Source organism: Anopheles stephensi, chromosome 2 (genome assembly GCF_013141755.1).
Source record: "Anopheles stephensi strain Indian chromosome 2, UCI_ANSTEP_V1.0, whole genome shotgun sequence".
NCBI lineage: Eukaryota > Metazoa > Arthropoda > Insecta > Diptera > Culicidae > Anopheles > Anopheles stephensi.
In genome coordinates, this window is record NC_050202.1 from 84,401,336 (window position 1) to 84,428,061 (window position 26,726).

Sequence of the window (26,726 nt, forward strand, 5' to 3'; positions counted from 1 at the left end):
CTTCAATTACGGTCGAAAGGTGACCTCGCGTTGTCCGATTTTTTGTGTCTTTCTGGCTCACCCGCCTCCGATCTGCACTGTTTTTCTTCCGCAATATCTTGTCGATTCGTGTGTCTCGTTCCTTCGTCCACCAAAACATTTATCAAATGAAAGGTCTCCCTTTCTCCCGACATACGCGCGCGTGTGTGTAATGCACCGTACGCTGCTGTCAAGTTGATCGAGTTTCTTCACGTTGTCGATCCGTCTCGCTCTCTCTCTCTCACGCTCTTTCTCTCTCGCTTGTTACCATGGTTGCACATAAAGTTGGTCTCCTCCACTGGAACCACCTCATCCAATACATCACCTTCGGAAGCTGACCAAGAATGGTGTGAGAGAGAGGGGAAGGGCGGAAAAAAAGGAAAGGGAAGAGAAAGGGAAATTGGTTGTTTTTCACACGTGGTACACGGTGACGGTACAGCTCTTGTTAACCGAGCAGCAAGCCGTCACCGTGCCGAAATGGGGAAGGGGCTTTCCATTTGGCAAGCCGCTCGCGCAGGCAACCGCGAAGAAAAGCTCCACCTAGCAGCGGCTCAGTCTGCCTGTTGGACGCAACCGGGGAAGAAGCGATTCGGATATTCGGTGGCCAAGTGCGTGTGCGTGGATCGTGTGTGCGTGCTCGAGTAAACAAAAAACTCGCGTGCGTGAGATGAGCGTGTAAGTTGGGCGAGCCGAGTGAGATGAGTGAGGTGAGCCAAAATCCGTGTCATTTGCAGTCCAGTGTGACGCTTATTTTTAACGTTTTGCGTCGAGTTTTCTTTCGCAAACCGGAGGTCCCGGTTCGGTTCCATGTTTCAGATGCATTCAGCCATTCAGCTTCGTATGTGGCGAAGTGTTCTCCATCGATGCTCCACAAACGTGAGCGAGTGAGTGAGTGAGCTGAATAGAGTCGGTGCGCGTGAGTGCGAGTGAGTGATTGAGTGTGCCAAAAATAAACAAACATTGAGGTGCGGACACGGTTCCAACCAAGCAGCGAGCGAGTAAAATGGGGCCGCTTAGATTATCTATCCACTTGTGCGATTGTGTGTGTGTGTGTGTGCTCGTTTCTTTGACCCCACAAGCTACCTCTGTTTTCCACCACTCCTAGCGCATATCTCGTGTGTGTTTTGCTGGTAAATTCGTAAATAAAGGCGCCAAGACCCCGCTTCAAGCCATCAACGTCTCCATGTGGTCAGGTTGCAACCTTCATTGTGCGTTTCGTTGTGCTGCTGGCTTCGCTGGCAAACAAAAAACAGCGCCCGCTTAACGGACCCAGCACGGTCCCTTAAATTTGCGAGACCGTTTTTAGTGGCGTCAGCCGAGCGAACGCGCGCGTGCTTTAGCGTGCGTTGTACATGTTTGCATACGTTATGCACCTGAACCGCAACCGGAGAATGCAAAACGTGTTCGTCGTTGGCGAATGTGACTTTTGCTGCTTACGCCTATCGGGGACGAGCTCGGCACAGTTTTCAGGGGTTGAAGCCACCCCGAGCAAACCGACGTGCGTAAAAATCCAATCAAACTTGGACGCGTAATCATCATCAGGTCACTTGCACCTTCATCAATCACTCAAATACCACCGAAAAAAAATAGGGCCAAGAACAACTGCCCGTCAGGTTTGGTTTTTTGCACACACAAACTCCCATCTTGAAACTTTTGAAACGGATCGACCCCCTCTGTCGGGTCATACGGCGCGCGGAGGTTACCTGGGGGGACGAAAAAACCATCCAAGGCCACCAACGAGTGAAGGAGTGAAAATTGTCCAATTTCATCTTCTTCAGCTCGTGTCCCACATGCAACGCTTTTCCTTGAGACTTCGACAGCCTTTCACGTGGCCCGATCGGTGCACTCGGCTCGATCTGCAGTCCGGTCCGGCCAACGGTCCGGTCGATTGACGGTTTAGTGGCCGGAAAGTACTGTGCTAAAAATAGCGACCGCAAGCGTAACTGTGGGACGGATTTTTCCTTCCATCCATCCCATCGCCGCTTGTGTCGCTGGAAGTGAACCGACACCGTGAAGACGTGCCAGAAGGCGAGAAGATAAATACAACCGAAATATGTCACTCGACGACGGGGGTGAAAATTCAAATGGTGCGCCAATGGCGCTTGGCGTTTTTCTTGGGCGGAAGAAGAGCACTGCGTAGGTGCGTGCCGTTCGTTGCAAAATCCTTTGCGCGAAGGAAATATTGAAAAATCAACAGCTATCAACGGTTGGGTAGCGGTCGATTGGGAAGGTGTGCTAAGAATAATTTCCCAGCCACAGATCGGTCCGGTGTTCGATTCTGGGCGGTCGTTTTCCGTAGTGGAAAGTGGAAAGCTTAAATCTTAGTCTCAGTGCTGCATTCGAGTGTTATTGCGCCAGGCGTAGTTTAGTGCTGTGTGTGGGCGAGTGAAAGTGTTTAATGTTTAAAGTTAAATATTAAATGCGTTTCTTTGTGTCTTTAAGCAGGTTTAAAATTCAAGTGTTATTAGTTTGAAGTGAAAAACGGCTTTAAAAAAGTGTTAGAAGTGAAAGGAGTTACCCACTGAAAGTTTCCCAATACTTTTCCATGAAAAGTCCTTGCGTGTGCCTTTAAGAACGAGTGTTTAAAAAGTTGACCGAAATGCAGCTGCATCGAAATCACTGTGACCACATCCATGCTTTTGCAATCCGGAACGGAAGCTAAACCCCGTAAGCGTACACCTACTCTCGCAAAATCCTTGAATCCTTGAATCGTGGCTGTAAAGCGCCCACCTTCAGCCAGCTCCACTATTGGGGTAAGTATCTGCTTTTGTAGCAGTAGGTAGTGGGTTTCGATACAAGTAAAACGCATTACGTGTATCGTGATGTCACGTTGATCTTCTGCCAGAAGACGAAGAAGAAGTGAACCGCATATCCTACTGTTCGGGACCGGAAGTCGGCAATAACGGGATGGGTTATAAAATTTTATTTGCATACAGCGGACATGATTGGATGGGAGTTACAGTACAAAGTACAGCATCCCGTACGAGTCGGTTCCATTACTTTTTACCACAAAGTACTGGTCCGGCAAGGCAATTAAGCTTCAAAGCCAACCGCAACATCAGCTCACTCGATTGGCCGCCCGTCTATTCTACGGAGCGATATCCATTAACCCGACCGGAAAAAAGGATATGACGCATGGATGTGGTGGTTTCAGTTGGAAAAATATATCCCCCGCCGAAATTCGGCGAAAACTTGCCACTGAAGCATCTAAAAGGAACGGGCACTGTATATCTACTTGCTCAAGTGGTCTATGATGGACGATCAAATACATCCCCTATTGATCATACTTTTGCTGTTTCTAGTAGTTGAAGCAACTAGCTCGTCCCTAACTTTGCTATTGAAGCTGAATTTCCCAATCAGGCACATTTTATTGCGCTATCAGCGCCTGTACAACTACGGAAGGCCTAATTTTATCGGATTTTAATTGATTCAAAATTTGGTTAGCGTTCCTCAGACAACAACACCGTGTACTTAACCGTATGGTGGAGAGTAATTTTTGCGATGTACTTCGTTCCCAAACAACGCAAGCCTACCGAAGGATGGTTGTTGGCCAGTGCGCTGTCCTTAATTCGCATAACTCGATCACGTACGTACGGGGTGGTCGTATTTTTCAGTTTCCAATTTATCCTCCGGAAAACTGCACGTGTGCTAGAGTGCACCAGGATGCACCGTGGGACATTGAGATATGTCGGTCAGGGAGCATTTTTTCGCTAGGGCAAATTGATGATGAATGAGAAATTCGATAAGTTGATTAATGGCAGCGAGTTGAGGGAAAAAGTACTACACCAGGAGTAGGGCTTGTTTACATGACAAAGTGTGTTTTGAATTTTGACCCTTGAGTCGAATCCTCAAAAAAAGGATTGTTTTTGTAGATAACTGGAAGCTCTAAAACGCAGAAAAAATTGTTGAAGCTATAAGTTCCTTGAAGAGATCCCAATGGCAAAGTCCCTGAAGATACTCATCCATCCAAAATATTCTTTTCATCAAGGCATTTGTCAGATTCTTTCCAATTACTTTGAGTTAATTTAAATACTTCAATCCGAACAACTCGACCCGTCACACCGTTCACTCACAATTGTCGTCCAATCAATCTGTTGTCTAACTGACTAGTTGAAGTCAACACGCAACACGTTCCAGAACCTTGATCATCTAAACACCGTTTACATCTCCATTACCGGTATCACCTCGGCGCGACACGACAGCGATGAAACCAACCACAAATTATGTCGTACCAATCGACCAATCGATTGATCTGCTGAGTACATTGACAGTGTACAGCAGTGCGCCTCCACCAGCACTCTCACTTCCTGTTCCCGTTCCGTCTGTTCCAGAATTGTATCGCAATGTATCATCAAAAACACAAACAGCAGGCAGCCAAGCAAGCAAACTGGTTTAAACAAACTCTCCACCCGGCCTTTGCTTCCACCCTCTAGCCAAACCCACCAGGAAAGTGATTGACATCTTTCCATCAGAGTTTGATGTGTGCTTGCTCGAGAGCATGCAAGACGTAGCGGAGAGTCATACCGAGAACACTTACTGGTTTTCAACACAAACCTGTACAAAACGGGAAATGATTGTCCATCATCGAGCCATCGGTCCGATCCGTCGTGTGTTTGCGGATGCTTACAGTCGCTCCCCATTTTTGGTCCGCTCGCTCAAGAACCGACCTAAGAGTAAACAACAGGAGTAGTACAAATTCTCCCCCTCTCATTGATGGATACCGTACGTCAGCAGTGGTAGAAATGTCACAATTGACAGCCGTTGGTAGTGAACGAGCAAAAACAAAAACAGTAACCAGTAACAGATGTTTGAGAACTGCTCCAAGCGGCTTTGCGGTAAGCCCGGATCTCGGATCGCGATTAAGATTGGAGTAATGTTACACTATTTAGTGTTGATGGTGATATCGTACCACCGGCGTACGATTGTCCAGCCGCTGTGTGTGTGCATGTGTTTCCTTCGCCCAGCTTCGTCCAAGGTCGTCCGGTGGGCCGTTAAAGTGCGCTGTCATGTTGTAGGCATTTCGTGTGTGTGTGTGTGTGTGTGTGTGTGTGTGTGTGTGTTTTTTTTTTATGTGCACATACAAACAACCAAAGTTTCAACAGGCGTGGTTGCAAAAGTTATGAGCGCACTATCTGCACACCCGGATCACCCGGAGCGCACGCAAACGGCCGGAGGCCACAGATCTTACCTTCGGCAGCGAAAACATGAAGCCAGAGTGCAAATTATAGTTGACCAAATTTAGCACAGCAGAGCGGCACTGTTATGGCCGTTGCAGCTGGTAGGGCAGAACGTTGCTGATCAGCTGAACACAAGGCCAGGCTGAAGAGCGTGAAGCGATCGACGGAGTGACGCGATCGAGATAGTGGCAAATTTGGAAGGCATCAAGTATCGCACGATCATTGGCAGCGTTCCTGGTAGGTTTTGAGATTCTGGTCAGCGAATCGTAGAAGCATGCTCAACTATTTATCTTCCATAGTTTAGCTGCTAATCTCCTTTTGATATGTTCCTTAATATAAAAGCAACTAAGAAGCTACAGTGAGTTTATCAAAGGAAGTTCTAGAATTCGCTATTAGTACTTCGGCCAAGGTTTCTTCGTTTAAAAGCCCGCTTTTGCTAAATTATGCTAATCCACCATCACTCTATCTTTATCAACGAAACATAACCATTTTGTAGCTTCAACACGGCAAATGCGAACAAAAAAAAAAAAGTTGTTCTTAAGCAGAAACCCCAAGAAACCGCTGGAAGGATATTTATATAACTAAGGCATCCCTTTATAGATCTTACATGCTATTTTTAGGGACTCTGGTCCCCAACACCTTGCAAAGGACACACACACCAACACACAGGCTGGTAAGCTAAGGACGCTCTTTTAGAACTTTGACGTTCAAATAACATATCCCTTTCGGCGAAATGGGAAAGGTTTTTGATAAACGACACAACGACACCCTCCCAAAAAAAAGGGCCAACTTGAGCTCCTTTACACCGACGATAAGTGAATAATTTCCGGTAGTCTCCAAGCCTTGGGTTGGAGCTAGTTGACAGGTGTGAGAATCGCTTGACTAAGCCTATTCCCGGAAAGCTGTACTCTATTGTGTGCTGTTTTCCCTTTTCTTTGAAATGGCGGGAGAAAATTCCTTCAGATTCGTTTTCTAGCGAATTCTCCTCACTTTTCTTGCGCGCTTGTTCTGCTTTAAATGCTCAATTTATTGAACGGGCACGGCAAAGTTAGTCCCATCTTTCAAATACCAGTTCATCGCATTCTCACCTAGCTTGGGCGAAAACTTTTCCCATCGCTTCAGGATTGGCGTGAGCCCCACACCAAGGCCACAAAGGTGTAACAAATCGTCGCCCGGATCCGGCGTTCGGTGCGATAAGGCGCGTGCAATGGAATTATCAAATAGCGCAAAAGAAAAGAAACAACTTTGCACTTCAGTGTTCGGTAAGTGAATAGCCAAGGACACGCGACCGACGTCTGCCACCAAATCCGACCGGCATTTCCCCGGCAGCTGTGTGTTTTCCTGCTCCTCCTCCAAATAAAGCGATCTAGCCGTCGCGCTGTAGGTGTACGGGGCGATTTATTAGCCAAAGAAGGCTAGACCCTTGAGGAGCGCACTCCTTGCGAGATGTGGCCAATTGGACCTTGAACTTTTCGCCGGCGTGATTCACGCAGTGGCAAGCCTTGAAAGCCATCATCATCATCATCATTGCCATCATGCTGCGTCGGTAGGTCTCGTACCTTGGCAAAGGTGGAATCGATGCCCGGTGTGCTCTAAATCCTAATTGAGCGCTGCCGAGGTAATTAATTTATACTTTTGCCCGGCAAATTGAAACAGATAAATTGATAACAAGTAGAAATGAAACGCACCGTGGAATCGTTTGAATGGTTGGCGAAAGAATGAATTAATTTAAACTCCAACGCCAGCATCGTCAAGGACTCATTTGCTGCGGGGCGATGGGGCAGGCCGATTCTAGAAGCGTGATCTTGAATGTTCAAGTGGAAATTTATGTTCCACTGCCATGATTATTGCAAAAGGCACAGTGGTACGCCTTTGGATCTGGTTCCCACCTAGCAGAGAAAGCTAGAGAAATGGGGTAGAAGGCGAGAATTAGATTCGGGTTTTTTGTTGCATTCTATTTCCATCGTTTGCTTACAAAAAAAACGCTGTCACGCTTAAATCTGGGCGATTATGGATACAAATTTTTCACCCGAACGAACGCTCTCCACACTCGGCGAATTTTGCAAATGACAGACAGTAGCACGTGTTACTGTCGCGCCGTGAAATGAAACGACATGGACCACCCAAAAGGCGCTGTAAGCAACAACAACAAAAAAAACCGAACCGAAGAGCTGTGGATGAAAAATATGACAGAGGTGACATTAAAACAACACACACACACACACACATACAAAGCACACTTACAAGAGCTGCTGTTACTGCGGTGCGAACTGTTGAAATGGAAAAATGAGAAATTATTTTCCCTTTTCTTCTGCCCACGCACGAGCAGTGGCGAAGTGGCCGAATCTTCCGCAGAAGAAGCTTCCGCGAGGATGCCTCGGACGTCGGAAGACGAGAGGACTCGCCTGACCATTGATTGCCACAGATGACAGATCACAAAGGATAATGAGATGACGGGTGAAAGCGGACCAATCTTCTCATCATCATCATCATCATCATCATTATTGAGAGTGGTTTTCGTAACCGACTTGTAATTTTAAAAATATAACTAACTCGAAGAAGGAAAACTGATGAGAGTTTCTTCGTGTTATTCCTGTTTCCTGGATACGGACATAGCTCAATGTCCTCTTCGACACTCGCCCTGATAAATGTTTCCGACTGTCATCTTGTGGCATACGAGTGCTAATTGTTATTTTTGGTGTTCATCAAAACTCTTTGCTCGAACGTCAGCAGTCCCGAACAGCACAGTGAGAGGAGGCCCGCAAGGAGAAGAGTTAACTGTGGCCAAAAATATCCAACCTCCTCCATCTAGTGCCACCGAACTGCCCGCCAGACAATCATTCATTGATGCGAAGTGAAAGCATCCTGACAGTACAATGACTCATATGGTGCAGTCCACACCAATCGGATTGGCTCCATTCCGCGGGGTTATCAACAAATGGGGCGCTTAGCCCACGCGGACATTCGGGGTTCGTTTGTTCGCTGCCCGTTGACCTTCGCCGGCCACGATTCTGGACGCCTCCAACTGTCAACACAAACACTGTGTGTGTGTGTGTGTGTGTGTGTGGACAGTTTTGGTGGAGTTGGCGTGCGCGAAATGCGTCACTCGCACTCGCTGTTAAGAGCGCCTTTACTGGGAAGCCTTTTCCGCCGAAGCCTACAATGGTGCGCCAATTCGCGTATTTCTGGAGCTAAAGTAAACAGAACCGTCAGCAGCACCGACATTGCGATGATTTGTGATCGTTGACAGCTGACATCAGCTGACATCATGGACGAATTTGCGCCATCACTGTACCCTCCGGTGTCTGTGGCTGTGTGTGCCTTATCGGGATGCCATCCCAAAAAGAAACAATCGTCATCAAAGACATCCCACAACATCTTTCCATGAATGAACGTAAAGTGAGCGCTACCGTGTTCTTCCTCCCTTTCTGCGGCCACTTCAGGGTGCGGCCAATATTAGTAGGATCTTCTCGATTCGATTCACCTTCACCTTCGATAGGGGGAAGAGTTGGGAGCGTGCGAGTGGAGCACAAATAGTGGTTCGATCGTGGTGTGTAAACAAATCGCGCGTATTGCGTGAGTTCCGGTCCATCACCTCGCCCCTCGAGTTCGAGTGAGTTTGCATAAACGAAACGGTAGGTTTTTTTTGTGTGTGTGCGTGTTCAGTACCCGTACGGCGTTTGTTTACCGGAGCCGATCGCTTGCTTGCCACTACCGGACACTAGCTTATCGGATATTGGTGGGTGTTTTTCTTTGTCGATATTGATGCGAGGATTTCAACGAAAAACCCCCTGGACAGAAAACATTAAAATGTTGTGCAAATTGGCGCGAATGAAGTGGCTATTGGCTGTACACTCCAATCAACGCTGGAAAAGGGCGAAAGTGTCCATGGGCAATTGGCTTTGCTACCAAAAAAAGAAAAAGGAAGAAGCAAGCACGGAAATTGTTGTTGATCGGCTCGCATCGTAGAAAAATAAATAGAGAGAAGTTTATTTATAAATATGAACGTCGAGAGGGTGTCACGCAGGATAGGGGTCGCACCGACGTACGATGAACCGTTGACAGTTTGTGCGTATTTGTGCGGGTTGCGGGTACGCAAATGGGGCTGGAAAATGTTCGCCTCATTTCCTCGCCTGCCAATGACGACATTCCGTTTAATGACCGGATGGAAGATCGCAAAGATTTCGTACCCGCTCTTCCTATGTTCGTATGTTCTATTTTGCATCTAGAAAGGAATGAAAGATTTGTGGAGCAAAACAAGAACACAGCTAGCGGGAGATTTATTTCTTCGACCTACGGGGGAACCCAGTGGGATGGTGCAACCCGTGCGTATGATGAATGTTAGCATGCTTATGTGTGTAATCCATTTAAACTGTACCGGTCCCCCGTTTTTTTTTTTTGGTTGGGCGTGAGAAAGTTTGTCCACAGCACCTTCACGAAGCTGATCGTGCCAGGGGAACGCATACTGTGCCACTCGCTGATTTATGGTTTACGTGCGTAGCATTTCATTTTGCTTGTCTTACAAGCGCACACACACACACTTTCGTACTCAAGCCGTTGCTGGGGGTGTCAGTGAGGGTGGGGTTCGGTGATCGAATGACAAATTTCCATTTACAGACACCGCCTGCCTGGATCACGTTTCCAGAGGTCGTGTAGTTCGCACAAAAAAAAAGCTGCTCGGGATGGGCCTGGCGATGGCAAGGTAACCTAGTTTTGGTGATTTTAGTTCGCTCCTGCGCTGTTGGTTTTACCAATTGTGCATGACGTGACTTACCGATAAGTCATTGCCAGGAATAGTAGTTTAGTGGTCGCCAAGGTTTGAAGGCCTCTTCTCTATAAGAAGCATCATCTTGTAATGGCAGTTCTACCAATACTTCTCAAAAATTATCTCCGTTCATCTCAGTGTTAAATATAGCTGCAAACCGATTTCTGATTATTTTCGAAATGAATTCTTGATCCTAAGAAAGGACTTAGTACTTAGCTCACGTGAAGAGTATTTCTATTTAATGAGATCTCATCTTATGACTGCGGTCGGAAATGTTATTCCTGGATTGATTTTCTACGATTTTCAATGCTTTGACATTGAGGGAGTAGAGAATTCAACAAGTGAAAGCTTTCACCGAGCGAAGTACGGCTTCGTCGTTTTTTTGTAAGATTAAAATATGTACGAGGCATGATTAATGTTGGTGCCTGATTATATTCATCTTCCTGTTTTTGCAATGAATGCTTATGGCTGTCATTGGAAAAAAAATTAAGCAATCGATTGCTGTCCGTAATAATTCTTGAGAAAAGAAATCTAAGATCATGTCGAATAAGTACTCCAAACCTCTGCAATGAAGAAAACTGTCTGTAAAAGTGAATGAGCTTTTTTTTGGTGAAATTTCACTAAGATCTTCTTTTTTTATGAATATTTAAAACAAGCTTTTATTCTTGAAAGTTTACTTAATTGATGCTTTGTTTTTCTTGAAGTGAAAACTGTATTGCCGGTTCCCCGCGTTAGAGTCGATCCAGGAGAGATTCGAAACCACGACCTGACGGGTGCAAGATCGAAAGAAGTGGGAAGCTTATTGATCGTATAGCTGCTATTTAATCTTGCTGTATTCACACAACTCATTAGACCTCTTTTCTACCTTCTATCTGGCATAATTAACAAAAAATTAGGCATATTTATAATACTTTTTATCTCTTTTGGAAAAATGGAATCTCATGGATTTAACTCCTGAAGGCCGATGGCTTAGAAAAATCTAGCAACAGTTTGTTTCGTTATTATTAAAGAGAAGATGTTTTCGTCCGTTTTTTCGTCTCCTTCTAACACGGGCAGAAAAATCCAAGCAAGCAACAAAAAAAAAAAAGGTCGCGCACCAAATTAACTTGTCCTGCTTATTTTTCCAATCCCATTCGAAACTCTCGCCTTTGGGCAGTGATCGGAATTTCCAATGAACGGCACAGCAAAAAAAAAGAAGAAGAGACATCCCAGAAGGAAAAAAAAACACAAAATACGACCACAAATTTATTCACAGTTTATTTAACTTTGCCAGAGATTCGCCAACGTCGCCGCCACAAATCAATCGTTTCGTTGTCCTTCGTGCCCGCTGGAGTGCGCTCGCAGCCAGCCGCATTCTGTTCGCTGGTCCGAACTTCAATTTACGCCCCGATCGTTTTTTTTTCTTGCCTTCTCTGTGCTTGAGATGAATTTGATGAAAAGTTACATTTTCACACTTTTCCACCGTGAGGGATGGCATAGTCTGGTGGTGGCTTGCGGGAAGGATACGTGACGTCCTGGAAGGTTGGTTTGGTTACCGCCGCCAGCGTTGACTTCGTTCGCACTTCATTAGTCAAAGGGAAGGTTGCCCGGTGCGACCCGTTGTGTGGAATTGCAAAAGAAGCTCTAGAAGCTGCACGATCGTCTTGGGTCGTGGTCGGATGTGGTGACTTTGAAGTGTTTGAGTTATTGCACCGGTGCGTGGAACGATACCGATGTTGGGCAGGCGATGTGGGCAAGGTGGCCTTCGCCGTGTAACGTCATGTTTTCCCCAGCCTTTCCTAGTGATTCCGCTTCATTGTTATTAATCTTCCTCCCTGTGCCAGGTAAGGAAAGAGTGTATAAAAATTATCCAAACTTCCATCCAACCGACAAGCGCATTAACCGGTGGTAGGAAAGCCTACAGTACGCGAGGTGATGTTTAAATTTCTCTCTCGGCTGCTTATCGTAAAATTCACGCCAACCACGCCATGCCACGCATCGTATTTCGCAATCAAAATCAATGAGTCATGAAGTTAAATTAAACCAATCGCTTTGAAGTGCCTAAATGGGGTGGTTGGAGTATGGAAATTCCACTCCCCATGCAGGCAGGTAGTTGTGGCTTAAAATAACCACCCGTACGCAGCATCCTTTTGCAGATCTGCTGCGCACATATCATCAGCGATGCGGAGCGAAGGAGAATAAAAAAAAACAAACGAAGAAGCCCGTCCGCCCCATCCAGTCCCTCATCCCAAACATGTGCAGAAGTGCAAAAGCTGCAAATCTTTGCGTAAATAAACAAATTAGCATCTAATTGACTCGCGCCCGGGCTCGCTGGAGCATGAAATATATATATCTACGTATGCTCCAGCAACAGTTGCCATCGGTACGTCGAACCGAGCCGAACGGAAACCCTGGGCGCACTTCATTTTTGTACGACCACGCTGTCAATCGTTTGATGAAAAGCAGATGCACTTGTGGCCGGTTGCGTACAGTGTCTTATGTTTTTGCGCCCCAGTGAAGCGGACGGAAATGGTGATGAGCACGCCACTCGGCTGCTGGCTAACTACACTATTTATCAATGGTTGGGCATTGTGGCGTCGTTTGTCCGTTGGCTGGGAGGGGAACAGATTGACGCGGCGGCAGATAAACAATCACCGCTTTAAGAAAACGTGTTAGGTCGGCCGATCTGTCTGCGTCAGTGAAGTTGACTCGAGAACTCTGGTCCCTCTGGGAGTCATGACTTTCGAAGTACCCAATTAGTTAACCCGCCTAAGCGTCTAAGCAAGTTCAGTGATGTAAGCTGTGATGAGGTTCAAGGTTGAAAGGGCATTTTGGCGTCAGAAGGTATGTCCCAAAAATAACTTTATCACTTATTGTAAACAGTTCAAATGTAGCGTCTAATTGAAGGAAAATTAAATGGTGGAGATACTATTTCTAGTTCGAAGCAAATTTAAATATTTCACAATTTTGGAAATATTTTCCAGCTCGGAGTGGGTTTTGCCCAGAGAAAAAAAGTGACATCAGTAAACAAAATGTATTTAAATTATGGGGAAAGGCCCATCATGATTCGTTTGAGGTGAATAATTGTATTTGCGTACTTCATTTTTAAATTTAATGAAGCAACACTTATATGTGATGTGTGTTGCTATGCCAACAGCTCGTTTGTTACGAGGCCTGTAAACATGCAAAGTGAAAGTAAATACAGGGTTACTCGCTACAGGGATTTTGAACGAGTGCAACTTTTTGAATCGTTTATTTATAAGGGGTTTGATTCTGTGAGACCTCATACGCCTTTTCAAAAAAATTCAATTTCATTATATATAGGGAAATGTTATCAGATGATATCACAAAAGTAGCTGATAATTTAGCACAACAAATATAGCAGTGGAGCGTCGATTTTCGCAAAATTCCTTGCGAAATTTTGCGAGCAGGTGGTGGAGCACTGACTAATTTATTTTCTCTAAACAAATTTAGTTTTTCATAAAAAAGTTAGCAACGCGACCAAGCCGTCCTTAAGCAATAAAAAAACAAAATTTAATTTTACTATTATTAATTAAAAATATAGCATTGCCGATGCATTTAAAAAATAAAAATTAATTATTCTAAAAAAATTGGTTTCATAATTATTTTAGATTTATCAATTGAGCTTCTTTAATGTTTCTCTAAAATTTGTGCCGAATCTTGAATATTGAATTTGCTTACTAATGTGTATTATCTGAGTATATTGTCTTAAATGTCACAATATCCTGCAATAAAAAAATAGATAAAATAAAATGAAATCTTACCAAATAAATTGAAAACCCCTGTAATATGTTTTTTGTTGCACTGTATGATGAGAGCACCAATTTTTCAATTACAGAAAATGATAAAATGTATAAAATTCAATTGGCAAGAAAATAAACATCTAACAGTGCCTAACAAGATGCTAAATCTATGTGATATGATGATGTTTGTTCCCGCCTGTAACTTGTTGATATAGTATGTTGGCATCTCATGTTTAATGAATTCTAAAATATATATTCACTGCGTGGCCAAGCTATTTATCCTTAAAATAAAAATTAAAACAAACTCAACCCGAATACTCGCCAAACCCGATTTGCATTGGCAAAGCATTTCACTTCGATGGCGATTTCGATAAATCCAAAACCACTCTCGTCGATGAGCGTCGATCGGCCGCGGGGGTATTATTTTCGATTTCCCTTGGCCAATAATGGTATTAGCTTAAATGATATGCATTTATGCAGAAACATACCCACCAGACGATATAATTATATTGACAATCCCGCTTCTCAAAGCCCGTGCTACACGTGCCCGCACCATGCCTGCTGCTGCGTACGAACCAATTGTATATTTTTGGCAAAATCGTCGAAAAGCACGTCAAAACGGAAAAGAATAATAATGCACCTTTTTTACAATCAATTTATTCATCACAAGCATTCCAACCGTCTCCACACTTATGGGACCGGTTATAGCTGGTTTTACTGGCGGCAAACCACCAATGAGCGTAGAATTGGAGGATCGTTATGCTGGACGCACCGAACGATGACATTGATGATCGCGAACGTGACTCATCGCCCCCGGGGATCGGATTCCCTCGCGGGGTCCAATCATGTGACCCAACTTAATGTGCGCGTGTACCGCGGGCCTGTTCCCAAAAGCGTAACCCCGTATCGAGTCATGTGACTCAGGCGACTGTCGGCAGGCGTCATTCGCCCGATCACCGATCCGCACGTTCCTCCGGAGGCACGTTTGCCAAAATTTTGTCTTTTGCTGATGACCCCTTAACCGTAAAACCTGCTTGGAAGGGTTTTGGCGAACGAAACCTGTTCTGCTGATGGTGAAGGAAGTGATCTTTGGCGTGTGGGGAGTGGCAAGCAATCAGCCAGAAGTCACATGACTTGATGGAACAGGCATGTTTTCTGGGTGTGTGTGTTCCAGGTTGAACATTTTCGGAGCATGAAAGTTCATTAGCCACGACGGTTGCTTAACATGGAGTAGACAAGATACTGAGCTAGACCTAATTAATCGCCAGTGTAATTCAAAGCACAAGCTCCGTAGAATGCTTGCAGAACAAATCTCTCGTCCAGTGTTTTTGTTTGGTTGAGAATTCCTCTTCTGCGCATGTGAGTCATTAAGCCGGTTCAAACGATCGGAACGTAATTTTTGGTCACGTTAAATTGCGTCAATCGATCTTTGCGCGATCCAAAAACACTTCAAAACCTGTTCTCGCCTCGCCGTACTTTTCGCCATCCAAACTTCTCGTTCGGTCACACCTCTTTCCAGTTCCAGTCGCAGTAGCATAAAGAATTTCATCGCATCGTAAGGGTCACATGCTCGGGTTGATGTGTTTTTGTTACTGCGCAGAGGACTTCTGATGAAAACTAATCGTCCAAATATTTCATGCAAATTTAAGCTAAACTAATCCGTAAGTCTTCCTTGCAATGCAAAAAAAAACTTCGCCCAATCAAGCCATAAACCTCAAGAGTCCGATCACCTGCGGATGTTCAACGTTCGGGGGTTTGGTTTTTTCCACACTAATTCAAGTTCCTCATTCTCGCATTGCACTCGAACGCGAACTGCCGGGTGGAAATCAATTTCACCCAATCAATGTACCGCACGATTAATCAAGGGCATCACTTCAAATAACTACACTCGTCTCCCGACCAAATGCCGACATTTATGCCGTTTCTCCATTTCGAGCGGTTTCCTCACACCGGCGTTGCGGTTTTTCCCGCAGCGAAAGGAAGGGAACAAATTGCACATTTGCAAGAAGCAGACAAAAATGGGTGGAAAAAGCGTGGCTAAAGGGTGAGAAAAAAGCGAATGGATTTGGCTTTACCCTAGTTCGTTTGGCAAGCGGTTGCTTCAATTTAACACCCGTGAGTGATGGCGTCTTTGGTTTTATTTTTCCCGGAAAACTTTAACTTTCTAGATAAAATATTTTAATTGACTTAAACTTGAAGCCATTCGTTTCATATATCTCTTAGAACCTTTATTAAAGGAAAAAATCATTGCATATTGCATCATGCCAGTCGAAGAACGTTTTTCCAGCGCAACAAAGGCATAAACTGCCTCCACGCACCACCCATTAGCATCGCCTTAGACATCGTTAGAGGGCAAACGTTTACTGCAGCGGAAAGTCGTTTCGGCTTATCGCACAGATCACAATTTATGCACCCATCAATATTGATTAATACAATATCATGAGTCGGTAGGAAGAAGCCCGGATTTCCCACCACCCCCCGGGAAACCGACCACCCATTTTCCCCTTCGACCCACAGATCGAGCACAACAATGAAAATGTACCTTTGGTAGTGGAAAAATCCGCCGCTTCATTAGCGTCGGTAGTCGGAATTGCGACCGCGTTATCATGCAATCGATGTGCTGTGCCGTTGTGCGTCATAACCAAACCATAACCTTACATACGCACTGATTAGCGTTTGCTCCTGGTCCTGGTTAGTTAATAGCTGCTGAGTTAATGGTAAATTTGGAGACATAATCAACGCCGAAACTTAAATGAGGGATGAGAGCATTTCGCAGGAAAAGTCTTCTAAGTACTGGGTAAATTTAAATCGGTTGGATAAATATTATGAGAATTGATTGTTATGACTCCGCTATTATGGGCGCTATTGAATAATTGTCCTCTTCGCGTTCGTTACGGAGCATTATGTTATGCCTTCCGTCTCCTTAGCTTCAGTTCCGGTGATAAAGTTGCATCACTCCATTCCAGATTGCGTCTTCATCGTCTCATCGTACACACCTTTAACATGCTGGGATATCCAGTGTCATTCTCATGACATGATCAGCCCACCGAAGCCATGCGAATTCAATTTGGTTCTATACGTAAAATGCCTTGATTCGACTGGATCCCTCTCGACGTCGTCCTCATAAATGCTATGATGTTTTCTTAAGCTATGGACATCTGTCCAAATCTCAGAGTCGTTTAAGAGCTTGCTTATTTACTGATCAGGAGCTTCGCGGTCTTGACCTTGTCCAATAATCCTCGATACCGCTCATGGTCTACCCATCCTTATAATGATATCTGACAGAGACTCTCGTCTCTCTCCCTCTTCTTCTTGGCTTAACGACCTCTTAGACCATGCCCACCATGTCTGGTTTACTAGACTCAATGATACCACGTAGTTGGATAGACAAGTCCTCACTACAGGAGAACGGTCCGGATGGAATTTGAACCTCGGTCCTGTCTTATGAAGACTAGCGCCGTTGTCGCCTCTTCCATCGGGCCGCCCCTACGTATGAGAGTCCTGGGTCTATAAATGCTCTATACTTTTGACCCAAGATGAGTAAAGTATCAGACGACTTCAATAATTCGATCATCTTGCCGGACATCACCAATGTTTAAAACGGACATTTGATAGCAGGGCCGCTGTGTCATTTTGGCAATAGCATCAGTAGTATCCAGTCGAAGTTTTTGCCCGATGGCTTGATTTTATAGTGAGCTTCTACTACATTAAAGAGGCTCAAACTGTTGACTATGGCATCAGGAGAATAAGTTCCCTTAAATTTCCATCTCCGAGACTCGGTCAACAAAGCCAATCGCTCTGGTGCAGGCCTATGATGGTAGCAAATTGAAGAGCTGTATGATCAGGAGTTATGCTACAGCTCTGAAAGGATTCCTTGTTCACAAGCCATCGTAATCGCTATACCGCTATGAATGTTATACCCTTCCGTTACACCTGCACCTTAGTTCGGGTACAGTTCAGCCATGACCATCCCATCGGTCCACTGCTTCCTTGTACATTAAAACATACCGATAAGCGCTACAAATTTCCATAAATAACTCCAAGAGGCACGCATATAAATATCCAATCAAGATTCACTGTTTGGGGCAATTGTTCTACAATAACATGTGTCTGACACTCGCCGCTTAATAGTTTAAACTGACATGGCATGGCATTTGCTATTCTTAGCCACTGCTGATCCACCAGCACGGGGTAAATTATGCACCGAGGGGGTGGTTGGACAACGGCCGTGCGTACAGCGAGCGAACGGGACAGCATCGCCCACACGCAATCCCAAACAAGAGCCACAAGCACAAGGAATTCGTCGGGCCAGTCTCGCCCGAGCCTTCCCCACAGCTGACGTAGATAAGGGATCGTGCTCGAGTTTCTCACAAACCAATTATCGAGCCTCACGGTGCGGTTCGAATTCCGTTGCAGTTCTCAGCGCCCGCCGACCACCGTGAGTCAAGTTCCTGTGTGGGGAGTCGCATGCGCTTCTAAACACATCACTAACAACTCCCCCTTCTCGCTGCGCTATCTTGTTGAACTCTCTAATCTAAACTATATGTAGTGTAAATCGTTCCTTACACACTCGCGCCGCCGCCAGCCGTAGCGTGTGGCCCGGCGTGCGAAAATAAAAAGAATCGGACGCGACGTGTTCGGTGGTGGGAAGCCGACAGACACCGGCCATCGGCATAGAATCAGCGTGTACACGTGTACCAGCACGGTAGTGGCACTTCTATTCCCATTCCCTGCCGGCAGTGTTTTTCCAGCCACTACTACGGGGGCTCTGGAATCTGCCTCGAGAAAATTGGTTCCCGCCGGTTTGCAACTATGCCAATTCCGGTGGCAGGCAGGCACGCACCGACCAAAACCGACGGGTGGTAGGGTTTTGATTTTCTGCCCCCGATAGGGGAGTAACATGATAAAAATAACGCTCGAACAACCGTTTCGCATTGCCCACCAGTGGCGATAATGTGGGGCGATTATAGGGAAATGGAAACAAAGGGCTCGGGCTCGGGGAGCCCGGTCGGTTGGGCGCTTGGGAAAGCAGAGTTTGTGTTGTGGCTATAGGATCGTTTTGAAACACGTGCTCACCAAACCAGGGGGGAAGGAAAGGGGAAGAAGGCTGGGGTGTGTGTGTATCCGGGTACGGCGATCTTTAATTTAATCCTTACAAGCGCACGGTCTTCAGTTGGGGACGCGTGTGTACACACTTTGTACTGATTCTCGTAAGTGTTGTGATGGCGGTGGAGTCAAGCAGCCCTGGGAAAAGCTTCAAGATACAGGGAACGAAGAAGGGAGCTTTCGAAGTAAACAACACAATCAGTAGGAGGACTCGCCATTTTTGGCAAATCCAAAATCAAAATTCTATTCTTGACGTCTTTCAAATTGAAGAGTTGAAGAGCTGGAAATAGCTCGAAAAACCTCTTAGTGTCCAAGTTGTTTGAGATTGTTTTGATTGCTACAAATTGAACATAAGCCCTGTCATATGTCTCAACCCAGAGTGTGCGACAGTAATTCAATACTTAGGGTTCTCCCCTAAACCACTTCTAACACCATCGACCAGGAGTGCTGTTGTTGTTGGTTGCTTCCTCAATTAAGGTCATTTGTAGCCCATCTACACCATCTGCGTCCCTCCGCACCGTGGCTATGTTACACCTCTGTGCGGCCAGTGGTTTACTCTATTGATTGGGAATTAATGGATTGCACAATTTACATAATTGACGACAGCAAACTAGCGGCGGCGACCTAGCAAACAATCCACTCCCAACCACTCGATCGATACTGTCCCAACGGGGCGTTGAAATATGACCGGAAGGATGTCATGGTGTAGGCTTGCTTCTTTCGATTCGAGTCCCTTGGCCAGCCTGTTGAATAGCTACGATGAGGTGCAAGAAATGCAAAATGGCTATTAAAACAATTAATTTTAAATGAAATTGCTAGAACTGTTCACGCAACCTGGTCCTTTCCTTTTGTTAGTGTCATATAATAATATGGCTTGCATTGCCTCGTAAAACCCAGCGACGATGGACCAAGAGATTCTTCTCAAAATAACCCGGATGTCCCTAGTGCAGTTCGGTTCGGTTAATGACACGACCGGGGCGTTTTTTTTTTTTTTGGTGATGTTTGAGGTCAACGTCAGAAGGATACGCTTGGACGCTCGGAATGAATTGTACAGGAAGTGGCATGTTCTTCCGAGTTCAATAAAGCGTCTCACTCAGGATCGGAGGGTTTCGCCAACGCCCCATATACAAGCTAATAAAACTCGTCCCCATTGCTGCAAGCCGTTTGCAACCTCTACTAACCTTGATCGTATATTCCCTTGCACGAGGAACTGCTTCCTTCATTTTCTAGAGCACGTTCCAAATGAGCCGGTGGAGATAGCGAGGGAGGCAACTACGAATCCAGGACACTGGTCGAATGCGTTCCACATATCAACGCACCACACCAGTGCGCCCGGCCAGTCTCGATGCTTGCTGTTCGGGGACATTGAATAGCTGGCACGTTGGCGCGGAAGGATATTGCATACGGCACGAGATCGTTGACACATATACACATATTCCGGTCAATGATGGTTCCGGGTGGAGCGTTGCTTCCCCCAGGTCCCAGAGCACCACTGCAATGTGACAGTTTTTGCGACTGCGAGCGTGCAGTAGATAGGATAATAATTGAAGGCAATAGTTTATTCGTTAGCACCGTCGCTACTTTTATCCGCATAAGTTGTCCAAAATAAAATAAACTAATTAAATGCCCATTGTGTGGGACCGGCGCGACTCCCATAAAGTGAGCCCTAATGAACGGGCATTGTACGTGCATCACCACATAAAAGGGTGCTCGCGCGCACAACCCATTCATCAGCACACTTCAGCATGCCGGACATCAAAATGGTGCTTATTAGATTTTGTGATAATTATTCGTCACTTCCGGTCCTGACCCGTGCCTGTCTTTGTTGCAGCGAGGAAATGGCCGGAAAAATCACAAGCTGTTTTATCAGAATGATTTATGTGCTGGCAGGAGCGAGTCTCATCAGGACGCTCTGGCCGACATCTTGATAGAAGCGCCGAGCACACAGCACACACGTTGAAGGGGGGAGGGAGAAAAAACCCTCCTAACTCGGCCACCAGAAAACTACCGGCCACGGGAACTCTCCGGCATCGGGATCTTTTGTACAAACCCGTCACGTACTCTGCACCTCCTTCCTCTGTCTCTCTGGGGCCGTGTCTGAAGGAAAACATTGTAGCTTTTTACATTGCCCCACTGCACCGTGGTGTAGTCGTGGCTCCCGCTCTAACGTTTTATATATTATTCTCTACTTTTCTTGAGCCACAGCACAACCGAGACCCGGACTGCATTCATAGCATATCTGCACGGTTACGCTTAGCGAGTGAGCCTGAAAAACGACGGGTCACCACTAATTGAACCCATAGTCATTACTCATAGTTAGTGAGGGTAATTTGTATGCTACCGTTGCAATGTGCTGCATGGTTGCGAGTGCGAGTGCACAATGGGTTTCAGCTAAAAATTGCAAACATCCCGCACCGCACCACGCTTCTCAGGGTGGGTCGGTTTTCCTTGGAGATGACCACGGTGACCACTGTGCTTTGCGGGTGGCTTTTGGGACGGTTCAAATGAGCTGTCATATGGTGAAGCAGGTCTGAAATTCTAAAGCCTGATTTGGTGTGCACCAAACAACGTGTTCATGAATCGCTTTAGTACCATTAAGGGACGTCTCGTAACGAATAGAGACGGCCGGTTTCGGTTTTGATGTGCTCGAAGCGGTCATTTTATTGGGGTGTCCTAGACGATCCGAGGTAAATTTAAATTTACGTCAAGAGTTTGAAGAAGTTTATTTGAGAGAAAGTCCTTATATGAAAACTAATGAAAAACGCTTCTTCAAAGAAAGTTTATGGAAAGTAAGGACAAAGGACATTTTTGGACATCATCAAGAGAAGAAACATGGAAATCTTGTATTCTCTTGCCTATCTAGTTCTAGTCTAGTCCGGCATGCTTTGATAATTTCCTAGTCACACTATGCCTTAGACCTTGGATAATTGAAGTCTTCGGGAAGTTGGAACACCAAAAAAAAAGCATGTCTAGTCGTGTTTTTAGCAGCGCAATAATCTTGAGAAGCTCAAGACAAGAGACCTCTGTTTGTGCATAGACATAGGACGCATTCTTAGTAATATCTTTATCTTCCTCTTCCTTGGCACTACAATCTCGAAAGGTCTCAGTCTATCATTTCTGCATAGCTGAATAGGCATTGCTGCGTACGGAGCTCCTTGGGCTTAGTTATATAACCAAGGATCCTTGATTCTTGACTCTAAGGCGTGACTCTCTTAAGTCGTGAAGGATAACCCATAAACTTCAAGAAATCAACCAAGACTAGGACTTGAGCTATCAGACGAACTCAGGCTATATACTGACTGAGAGATGCGCCCGTAGTATGAATAGTTAAGGAGGTTTATCTAGATGAGTTTCGGCCCAGAATCTTCCAGGCGAACTTTGAGGAACGAGTCGCCCCAGCAAAGATGCGTTTGGTAGGCTTAATGTTCTTAACATATGCACCTCATTTATAATTTGTACTTGAATTCATTTGAAAATTAGATAACTTGTCAAAAGCAATCTCTTCGTCAATCACAACTGAATGCTCTTTTCATAAACTCCAGCATCCAATTTTCTTTCATTAGGCAACAGTCACACCACCCATACTCCCCATTCGCACGTTTATGCGTTAAATAATCTGCCAAACGAGTTTCTTTTCGTAGCGTTGTTTGTGTCGGTGCCGCGCCATATTGTTCCTGGCCTTTGTTTTTCTGCCCTGAGAACTCCGATCCGATAAGCTCACACACCCGGTTTCGCTGTAGGTTCCGTTCATCCGTTCATCATGCGCTCGAGTACTCCTCTAGATTGGTATTAATTTGGGCGTCTTGTGTCTTGTGTGTGCGTGTGTGTTTTTATTTCTCTCACCGCCACTTCCAGCACACACATCCCGATCCATCCGTAAGGCGTGATTTGGGTCATATATTATTGCCGCCACGATCACAGTGCGCCTTGCGTGTTTGTTTGGTTTTTCCTTCTCGCTTCCGCCGAGAAGAAAAGCCACCGACTGAGTGACTGATCACGACCGAGGGAAGCGGAAGATCGCGGTTTTCCCGCGGTAGAAAAGGCACGGGAAAATCGGTCGCGATAAAATATGATTGTTTTGGCATCGTTCGTTTGCGCTACGACGGTGGGGCTAAAAATAGCGCCGAAAAATATACTCGTTCTTTTCCCGTTTCCGTTTGCTTTTCCCCTCTGCCCTGCGCGTGCAACCGTACCGAGACAGATCGTTAAAGGTTTTATGAAGACTCGCGAGACCGGTTGGGACACACAAACACAAACAGTTTGCCCTGAGATAGGTTCAGTTATCCCATTCAAAACGAACCGTTTTTTGCGTTGGTCATATGGGTGTGTGTGTGGGTGTTGGGGGGATTGGTGACATAAGACTTTCGCTGACAGTCGCCCACAAATCGCACTTCAGGTTGAGCGCCAAAAAGACGCATGATTAGATCGTTTCCTTGTGATGCGGTTTTCGCTCCCGAAATCGCTCCCTCTCTTCCTTAGTGTCTCAATTATGACCCTTCACCTTCAATGTCAGCCACTTCTGTATCAGCAAGCGAACGGGGAAAATATTGGGAAAATAAATCACAAAAATCAACAAACCAACGAGAATCGTTACCTGAGGACGCCCTTTCGGTGGAGTGTTTCAGTGTAATAGGATCAGCTTTTTCGTATGATTGGATGCAATCACCTGCGCCGATGTGGTTGACGATTCCACTTGGACACATGTTTATGCCTAAGCACCTTGTTTGCTCTCGATGCGCGCTTCATGCTCATTGATCCATAATAACGAGTCCTTGGAGACATATGTTGTTCCCCAATGCCCAATTCCTGGCCCAACTTCCCGCCGAAGATAGAGCCTTAGATCAATATTGTTGGTTTTCGACTGGCCACATAAATATTGTTTCACGCTTGCATGTCAACAATCGCTTCGTGCTCATATTTATTGAAACATTTTCAACAACAAAATTTCGATCGATTGCTTTCGTCTACCTTCATGTACCGGCGGCACTTTGCAGTTTCATGTTGACTTTATTTTTGGAACCGGCCTCATGAATAATACACCTTTCAGGAAGAATAGATTACAACATCAAGCGACTGATGGCGGTGTGTTCTCCTCACACGCGATGCAATATTCACAGCACATCAGCCAAAACACACACACTTTGGCTTCCATCATCCGGCACGCAGCTTTTCCGACGTCACCACCGACGTAATTGGTTGATGAAGAATAAGTGACGTCCGTTACTGGGAGGGGGTAAGCTGAACGTCTTCGGAAGCATTACATCGCTCCAGACCATAATACACCAAAGTCATTATTTTTTTCTGAAGCATCAAACAAACTCTTCAAAAGCCCAGCGTTCAAGGGGTTGGGGTTCGCCTGATGGTAGCAGCACAGCAGGCCAAATGCAAAATCCGTAATCTTCGCTCGCCGAATTCTAATGAGCTTCTCGCTGGCTAGCGCTAAACTCTCGGCCGGCCGGCCCGGTCGATGTTTAATCTTGGAGCATAGAAGCCCCATTCTTGCGGCTTAGCTGGGCTTCTGTTTGCGAAACGCCTCCGTCCAACCTGATACTCGTTTGGGTTGGAGTTTCGCGGGCAAAGCGAGCACCGTTTCGTTTACAGCCGGGCGCATAAAGTCGATGTTTGCTGGCGGCTAAACAGTGCTACACGCTTGCCCAGCATCATCATCCGGATACACTGCAGGCTGGGCAAAAACACGGACCAAGTGGACCGCAAAACACGGCAGGTCCTTTCCGGCGGGGAGGATTGGCGAACGTGTCATGTTCGGAGGTTTCAGCTTAGCTGCTGCCCATCTTGCTTGGTCGATGTGCAATTTTTCCGACTGTTGCGTTGCGACCGACGACGATGATGATGATGACGATGGCCTAAATCCTCGTGCTCGGTTCACAGTTCTTGTAGGACATCCAATCACAGGATGATGATGTTGCTGACACTGATAGAACTTCGCCATTCTGCTGGCTGGCAAAATGGAGTGGAAGAAAAGTGAGTGTGCGTCCGCCTCGTTTCGTTCGGTTTCGCTACCGAGCGAAGGGTATTACGTGAAATTATTTTTATAAATAGCTGCCCGCTTAATGCGACGTTGATGCTCACTAGAAGACGACACATGACGATGTCGTCACGGGGAAGGAAAATGGGAAAAAAGAGAGCCATTGGGAGTCGCATCATCGTTCGTAGATCATTGATCTTTCTTAGTTTACAATTACTCTCGCTCAGTAGCTGAGTCTGGTTTGAGTTGTTCGTCAGCAGTCAATGCTCATTATTTATTGGAAGTGAGGATATGCGTCACGTCGTGCTGTGCTTTCCTCGATAGAACAGATTTCGTCCTTGGATCTGATTGAAGTTTGTTGGAATTTGTTTATCTTGCGAGATGCTTCACGACTACTTCTGTTCCAAATCGACACCTGTTGTTTGTGGTTTGCCACCATGTGGAAAATCTTTCCGTGGCCCACCAGCACAATGGTTCCGTGGGTGGACGTTCCAAACTTCTAAACTTCTTATTCTAATCCTCATACACAAAATTCGCGACTCAATGTCCGCTACCGGACCATAGTGAAACTGGAAGGAAATAAATTTAATCCGGCACGCTTTATGACAGCCCCAGTGAGGTGCAAAACGGACCGACCGGAGTGCATAAATCATAGTTTCAGTCGTAATAAGCTTTTCTCGCACCAGAAAAATACTATCTTCATCGATGAGTCCGCAGCAGTTGACTCATAGCAGCATGAAAGACGCAAATAAAGAGCTGCAGCAGCTGGTGCTCATTATATATGGAGAATATATTGGGAAGTTACTAGTATGTAACAAAGAAGCAACAAACCGAACTAACGAGTTTAGCATAGTTAGTGTCAACAATTTACAACACTTTATGTGATTCTTCACCTCGCTCCCGTCTGGATTCTTTGTACCAAGAGCTTCACAAACATACCAAGCAACCTCCTTATTTGTCATCTTAAGACACGGATTGTACAGCAATCCGACTGCATCTCATTCAAAAGCGACAAACAGACACTTTGCACTGCTCGTCATGCATTAATTGAAACTTTCCTGTGTGTCTGAGGCGGAACGCGGTTGCCCTCGCAGCCGCATCGCCAGATTCCCACAGTAAACAAAGAAAATCTTCCAGCTCGGTGGCAGTAACGGAATCAAATTTTCATCCCCAGCAAGCAAGAAACGGCGTCGATCATCACCGTCATCATCATCATCATCGCCGCTGAACGTTTCATTTGCGTGGTGGTTAGTGCAAGCTTCTACTCTCTTCTGCGCCGTACAGCAGCGGCAAAGACAAAAGCTATTAATCAACACCTGGCTGTGAGACCCCGGGAAGCGGGTAGTTGCGGAATCCCCGGAGCAAGCTGTGCTGTGTCTTGGTAGAGCAACAATCATTCTGCAATGACTTTCGGAGCTGACAGAACGCACTGATGGACGTGAGACTGGTGCGTTGGCTGCCACCAAAATGTGGCGCCTTACTGCGAAGCCGCATAGAACGTAGCTCGTTTGTCTTACTAGTTGATGTTTGGTGGCAGTGCAAGCGCAAGCTCGCTTGGTTGTTTTTCCGCAATTCTCAAGGCAGAAGAAAAGCGAAATATTTCAATTTGATCTGGAATTTGGAAGATATGATGCACTGTAATGAACGACCATCAACAACCTTGTTTGTTGTGGGGTACGTTTCTGGGCAGAGAAACAGTTCTGAGGTTTGGGTTATTTTGCAACAGTCAAACTGCTGCGGCATAAAGTATGACTAAATGATAATGGTATTATTGTTGATTGTGGAGTGTGTAATGCTAGGCTAAGGAGCGATTCAATGTTTTCTGAAGTCAGCTTTAGAAATATGTAAATATTTGCAGTGACTTATCAGGTCTCTTAAAGGTCCTAGGTAGAATCAAAGTTGGAGTACCCGTACACGTTGAACCTGTTTAC

The 26,726-nt window shown here is 45.7% G+C and overlaps 1 protein-coding gene across 3 annotated transcripts in view; it reads left to right on the forward strand.

Moving 5' to 3' along the window:
* Positions 1-437: 437 nt before the first annotated feature.
* LOC118508268 overlaps positions 438-26,726 on the forward strand; it is a 75,766-nt gene continuing 49,477 nt past the window's right edge. For 2 of the 3 annotated variants that reach the window (XM_036047905.1, XM_036047908.1), the window contains exons 1-2: positions 438-725; positions 2,464-2,771. The gene's annotated coding sequence lies outside the window, so the exon portion shown is untranslated. Of the gene's footprint in view, positions 726-2,460; positions 2,772-26,726 lie in introns of all 3 variants that reach the window. The other variant, XM_036047906.1, reaches the window with a different exon arrangement.